Below are 7,036 nucleotides of genomic sequence, written 5' to 3'. Positions count from 1 at the left end.
AATTCAAACATATTAATAAATATTTTTCCATAATAAAACATATAACTTATTTATTTTTCTTTCTTCTTTTATTTTAATAAAAGTAAAAATAAAAATCAATTCAAAATTTGATTTCTTGAAAACTGAAATCTAACTAGTATTTTGATCATTATTATTAAAAATGAAGATCAGAATTTGATTATTCGAGAATCGAATTCTAAACTAAAATCAAAAGTCTGTTATAAATATAAATATGGTACACTTGTCGACAACACTAAATTTTGTAATTATTGCGTAGAGTGTGCTATTAGGGAATTTAAAAAGGCAATCATGTATGAAAAAAAAATCAACTTTTACCTGGTAAAACATTTTTTCCTTATTTTAAAAAAAATATTTTGACATTCAAATTTTTTACATGTAATACTATTTTTTCTATTTTCTATTTTCAATTTTCTTTCTTTATTGTTTTATTTGAAAAATTTAAATGTTATCTTTTTATAATTATTTTATTTTTATAATATGTGTGTTTGTCATATTATTGATATAATTTTATAAAATCGTGTCCACATTAGATCTTACTTAACTTTGAAACGTTTTAAAGATGTATAGAATTTATATAATTCCAAAAACAATAATACCCCACATTAAAAGAAACAGCCACAAGTGCACCACTGTATTATTGTTCCTGACCATAAGATTTTATCAAACGATAAAGGAGTGATTGGGAGAGAAAATGGTCCACAATAATGAATATTTTATTATAAAAAATTAATATGTATTACATTATTATATGGCTAAGAAAACTGAAAAGACAATACTTTTAAAACTTACTAGAAAAGTATAAAGATAAATAATTAAAATTAAGACACATCATATGAATAGATCAATTTTGTTGGAATTCAAATTTTAAAAATCAAACGTAAATTAAGATAAACTAATTTAATAACAATTTCAAAATTTAGTTTTATTTTAAAAAAAATTAAGATATTTTGAATTTGGCGTATTATATTCATATTAAAAACTAAATCAAATGGAGACATAATTTAAGATAAAATAACATAAATAAAAGTGTAAAATGTAAGCTGTGAATGATTTTAGTTGAGTATTTGTTCTTTTTCCAATATTTGGTGTGAAGGGTTTAAGAGAGATAAGGAGTGATTAGGGCTGAGAAAAATAATTCAACTGTAATCTACTCTAGTTAACTGTATTATATTATACTAAAAGAAATCGATTCACTTTTATTAAAAAGTTCAGTATACTAATTTAACTCAACTTATAACAGTTTCAGTTGTGCAAATTGTATCTACTCTTTACCCTTCTTTAGTCTTCATTTCGTCTTGTCAATAAAAAGTTATTTAATAATAAAATATCAATAAAAGAAACCGCTCACATAGAAATTAATAATTAATTTTTTGAGAAAAATTTTTTTTATCACAAATTTTTATATTATGTTATCAATAATCATATATTACTTTTTAAATAATAAAAGTAAAATATATTTTTTTTTAAATTTAATTTTATTAACTGATTAAGTAATAAAAATCATAAAAGAAAAAAAGACTATATAAAAAAATAATACTTTAAATATATTATATTCTTTAACATATTATTAAATATGTAAAAATATGTTAAAACTTTTTATAATGATATTAAAATGTGTGTAAGAACATACACTAAAATAACTATTTATTTTAAAAATCAACTTACTTTAAAATAAATATCAATATTATTATTTTTAAATGATAGTATTCTACAGACTAAAACTAAAATATATTTATTAAAGTTAAATTTTATTAAATGACTATATAATGAAATATCATACATAAATAGTGATAAAAAAATAATTAATATTATAGAAATATTAAATGACAAAAAAATTAACAAACATTTATTAAGAGCAAATTTTCTAGTATCATCTTTTATTATATTATAATAATTAATAAATATTAGTTTAATTTTTACATAATAAATTATAAATAATAAATAATTGATTAATAAAACAATTTTATGAGGAAAAAAATAAATACAAATAAAAAATTATTTTAAAAATAAAATAAGTAGATAAAAAGATAGAATAAGTTATATACACATATAAAACAAAAAAATATAAATAAAAAATTAAAATAATAAATATAAAAGGAAAATAATATTCATGACAAAATAAATAAAAAATAATAAATAAAATAATAAATAAAAAATAAAATAATTTTCATTCACATATAATCATAAAAGAAATATAAATAAAATAAAAAATGATAATATCAAATAATCAAAAAATTAATTTGTAAGACACTTATGAATAAAATAAAATAAATATTAAAATAAATTTCAATTTGAAAGAAGGTTTAAACTCTCGATTGGTCCTTGCTTTTGTAGGTTAACATCAGTTGAGTTCTCGTTTTTGCAACTGTCTCAACTGAGTCATATTTTTTTTGTAAAAATGAACATATTTTATCCAACTCATTAGTAAAAATTTCTTATGACTAACTAGATATGAGGTCTTAATTGCAGGTCTTATCTTAACTATATATAGTCGTGAGAGCAGACAGAGTAGATTACGGAACAAAGTCCTAGTTTGTAGTCGTGTAGATCATAGAGAACATTCACAAAGCTAGAGAGTTTATCAATGACTTTGAAACCATTGACATTTGGCATATCCCATGATTGGAAAACTCAAGGGCATATGTAACCTGTGCGTCAAATTAATATAAGCTGAATAAAAAAAGAAATTTAGTTATAGTAAAGGAGCAGGTGGAGAGAAATCAACAAGATGGATTTCGAAGAAAAAACGTGAGGAAAAAGATATTACTAGAATTCATAAGAGAGGCACCTTAATAGAAACAACGAAAAACAAAAGTCTCAATTTTCCTTCAACTTGTTATTTTTCAGTGTTTACCTAAGGGATTATGTTTCTAAAGAGAGGTTTAGTTTTTGTATCAGTTTTAGTTTTAATTTTGTAAATGAAAATTTTGAAAGAAAATTTTTCAATAGAAATAACTAATTAATATTTTGAGCAAAATTTAATCATCAACCATCAATACTTATGCAATTAACATAAATTTTGATGAAAAGTATTCAGAAGTCTCAATTAAATTTTAATCTAGTACATCAAATACCCTATCCTCGTAAAATAGATGAACCTTGATAACTCAATTATGCAACGAAGTAAAAATTCTGATTTAAAAACAAAATGAATAATGATGTTTTTATTTTCTTTCCACTGTATCTATGAGTTTGATTTATTTTATATAATCATATCTTTGTTGATTTAAAAAATATAAATAAATATTCACATTGCACTACAAAAATTTATAATTGATATTATGAGAGTGAATTAGAGTTAAAAATTAGTTTTTAATATAACACTAAATTTATTGTTTGTTAAACATATTATTTTATCTATTATTAAATCACAATTGAACTAATTGTTAATGTTTAGTCTTTCATATAAAATGTATATATGTAAAAAATGTTGAAAATCTAACCTAAACTAGATATAAATTGAAGTTTTCTTCTCTTTACCCTTAAAGCTTTCCATTTTAACTTTATTTTGAATTAAAGTAATATTTCTTGTAAAAGAAATGGTAGATAAGAGTTTCATTCATCAATTAATTAAATTAAAGTAAGATTTGCATATACTATAACATTAGATAAGAGTTCTATTTATATACTATAATTTAATTATATCTTTAATATGGGAACTTCATTAATAATATTTCCTTTATTAGCTTCATCTTTGAAATTCTTAGTTATGTATAGAAAATATTTTGAGTGTTGATTAATATTATTTTTCTAATTTTTTTAAATCTCCAAATCAATATAAAAAAAATAGACATTTAGTGTCAAAAAGTCGATCATAACATGAAAAGCATATATTAATTAGTTAATAGTATTTATCTGTGTCAAACGGACTCTAAAATCATAAACCTTAATTTATTAAAGTCGACTTTCGAAAGCTGATACTATAACTTTTAATTTGATTTTTAATTACAACATTTTATTATCGACATCTTTCGTATAGCTAGTCATAGATTCCAAGTACAAGATTCAACCAATTACTTAATTAAAAGGAAAATTGATATTTATTTGGTCCAGGGATCGATATTGAAAAAAGGTAAAAGTTAATTTCACATTATGGTAAATTTATTATTTCGATAATTTATTATTTCGGTGTAGGGTGGAAGATTTCTACAAAATACTCTTTCACATTTTACTCTGAATAGATTAGATATTTTTAAATGTCTTTAGTCAAAATTCTTCCTACTTTGTATGTATCTATTAAAGACTGACCCTCAAATGAATGAGTAAAGTAGTTGAAAGTTATATAAAAAAGTCTTAAATTCGTAATAAATGTAATTACTTATCATCTTATTTTTTGACGTTTATTTATAAGTATCCAAATGAATTTTGGATTAATAAAATCCTAATAAGGATTCAATTGTGATTTATTGTGTACTAAATAATTCTTACCAATAATAATCTTAATTAAAAGTCATATTTTCAATTGTGATCTATTGTCTACTAAATAATTCTTACCAATAATAATCTTAATTAAAAGTCATATCTAAGAATCCTTAACGTTAGACACCGTCTAACCGAAATCCTCTCTTCATGATCGTACGATCAATTATCAAATATTGTTCCCTTATCTTAGTTAAATGACGTATTGTGATGTTCATCACAGCCTATTTAGACCAGTCACCTTCTATCGTGGTCTTATCCGATAGAGACCTATGTGAGGTATGTACACTTACTAAAAATTTTAATAAGATTGGAATTCAACTTACTTCCTCATAAGGTAATTTCTTCTTTTTATGGACGTATTCAGCTTGTCAATTTTGTTATATTTGGTATAGCTAGTTATAGATTCAAAGTACAGTACTTATAGATTCCAAGTACAAGTTTGAACTAATTATTTAGTTAAAAGTTTTGATATTATGACAGGATATTTCATTTGGTCCAGAGGGATATTGAAAAAGGAAAGTTAATTACTGCATTAAACTTTTGCAAGCCAATCAAAGAGGACAGTTTAGGTTTGTGATTTTCTTGTACGATTACATTCATTTACATTTATTTCATACATAAGCATAAAATATTATAAAATAATGGATTTTTATATATTTTTAAAAAAGTAAAAAATAATTATATGAAATAAACATAAAAAATTTATGTGGGTCAAATATCATTTCTCATTTTTCATTTCTTATTTCCCCTTTACATAAAATTTGTGTTCCACAGTCAAACAAAGTTATTACTTATATATATATATATATTTATCAAACACCAGACATGACATCAATCTAATTTATACAATAAAAAATTGATATTATTTTTAATTAAAAATCGTAAAACCATGGATTTTATTCTTTAATTTACGTTAAATGTAAGAATCAGCCTCATATTTAATATGATTTAACCAATTACTTGCTTGGTAAATATTATTATAACAAGGCAATTTTGATGACAAGTGTAGTTGGTGGCTTATTTAATTGTTGCTTAATAGTAGTACATGCAACTGCTTTCAGCATATATGAAATTAATTACTGACACGCCTTGGCCAAACACATGCTACACCTGAAGATTATTTCTCAAGTTCTAGTTCTGAAACCCATATAGATTGTTTAAACCATCCTTATCATCTTGTCTTAGATTCCGTCGAACCCCTGCATATGTGGGTGCCATAACTGCGTTAGAATCGTTACTGTGTCCAAGCCCCAGAAGGTGACCAATTTCATGCAGAGAAACAGTTTCAAGATCAATGGTTGGTGATATCCCTGTGGTGCTCCACCTTTCATCTGCATCCAAGTGCATTCTTCCATCTTCTGGAGCAAAAGCGTGTGCCAGAACCCCACCTCGCCCATCAAATGGGTTGCCATCCCCGTGGGAGAGACGCTGGAAGCCAGCGACTATGTCGGATAGACCAGTGGTTTCATTGAACGTGAAACTGTTGTTCTGTCTCCAAGTGTTAAAGGCATTCCTCAATGCTTGTCTCAAGTCATTCAGGCTGACGGCAACATTTGGAGGGTTTGAAGTCAATCGATAGGTTAAGTTGAACTTCCTCCATTTTAAATTTCCTGGGAAGTAACTGTAGTTTTGGGGGGACGACGACGACAAACCATTAGGGTTAGGGTTAGGAGTGGCTGTGATATCAGGCATTCCACAACGTGGGAGGCTCATGGTTTCGATGGTTTGATCATCCACCACACCACTGGTGTGTAAGCCATGAAAAGCTTGGTAATGTTTTAGAGCAGATTCAACGTTTTCATCGAAGTTGTTATCGGAAGAAGATTTGTCGTTTACTTGGTAACCTAAATTTTTGAGGTAGATTCTTAGTGTACCTACGCCATCCGCGTTTTGTCCCCTACGAATGCCCCTCAGGTTTTGGAGAGTTCTGGTGAATGGAATTGCAGACTCGACAGAGGGAAAAGGATTCAACGCACAGAGTACGAGGAATAAGAGTAAAGGTTTTAGAGCAAGAGACATGGTTGAAAAGGAAAAGGAATTAGGGTTTCTGGTTTTGTAAAGGTTTGATGTGTATTTTGGTGCATGGATGCATGGACATTTATAAAGGCAAGGGGAGTTGGGATATTTTAATTGGTGAGTCAGATGCATATTAGAGAAGATTTTTTTTTTTTTTTGTGAAAAATTCAATGTACCCTAATCACTCTGTAAATTCAAAAGTCTTATAATCTTTAAATACCTTGCGTAACACCTAAAATATTATTGGCTACATCTAGAGGGTTGATTTAAGACAATTATATATATATATATATATATATATATATATATATATATATATATATATATTAATTGGGTGAAGTCTAATATATCAAATTTGATAACAGTATTTAATATGAGTTTATTTAGAAGTCAACTTCTTTTTAATCATATCGTTTCCTTTATTTATACTAAATTATTTTAGAAAATCATTAATATCTTTTGGACAAAAATTTCTTTTCTTTTTCTCTTTATTAATATATATTTAATGATTGTTAATACGAGAAAGAGGAAAATAAGAACTTTCTTACTGATCACTTCACACACAGAAAAAAAGTTA

The 7,036-nt window shown here is 25.1% G+C and overlaps 1 pseudogene; it reads right to left on the bottom strand.

The window, feature by feature from the left end:
- Positions 1-5,718: 5,718 nt before the first annotated feature.
- LOC106771847 lies at positions 5,719-6,630 on the bottom strand (annotated as a pseudogene).
- Positions 6,631-7,036: the final 406 nt, after the last annotated feature.

This window comes from Vigna radiata, chromosome 1 (genome assembly GCF_000741045.1).
Source record: "Vigna radiata var. radiata cultivar VC1973A chromosome 1, Vradiata_ver6, whole genome shotgun sequence".
NCBI lineage: Eukaryota > Viridiplantae > Streptophyta > Magnoliopsida > Fabales > Fabaceae > Vigna > Vigna radiata.
The sequence above is the reverse complement of the archived record's forward strand: the minus strand, read 5'-3'. Positions and strand labels throughout refer to the sequence as shown.